This window comes from Sinocyclocheilus anshuiensis, unplaced genomic scaffold (assembly GCF_001515605.1).
Source record: "Sinocyclocheilus anshuiensis isolate Anshui unplaced genomic scaffold, SAMN03320099.WGS_v1.1 scaffold1450, whole genome shotgun sequence".
Lineage (NCBI taxonomy): Eukaryota > Metazoa > Chordata > Actinopteri > Cypriniformes > Cyprinidae > Sinocyclocheilus > Sinocyclocheilus anshuiensis.
The window spans coordinates 298904-299325 of record NW_015558640.1 but is presented as its reverse complement, the minus strand read 5'-3'; positions in this window follow the sequence as shown (position 1 = coordinate 299325).

Genomic DNA, 422 nt, shown 5'->3' with positions numbered 1-422 from the left:
GGAAAGCGCCTGGACATCCCGCACCACCACCGAAGTGGGTGTTCGTTAGAGGAATAGACGGCGCGGACGGGATCGCAGCACCGACGGGTTGTAGTGAATGACGTGATTGACACATTTGCTGACTTTATCCAGCCTCTAAGCCAGTGGTTCTCAACCCACGGCCCGTCACGAATTCAAATGCGGCCCACCATGCTGAACACAATTTTTAAAAAAAATACTTTCAGTTTTACAATTCATTTGAGTTTTTACATTAATTTAAAAATGTACTAAATAAATATAAGCTATAGCACAAGTCAAAAACAATAGGAAGGTTTATCAAGAAATAGCATAAAAACGTACTTCGTGTAGGTTATATCGTCTAAAAACAAAATGCAACAATGCCCATTTTACTTACTCAGACCATGCATTTGTTCAGTGAAATT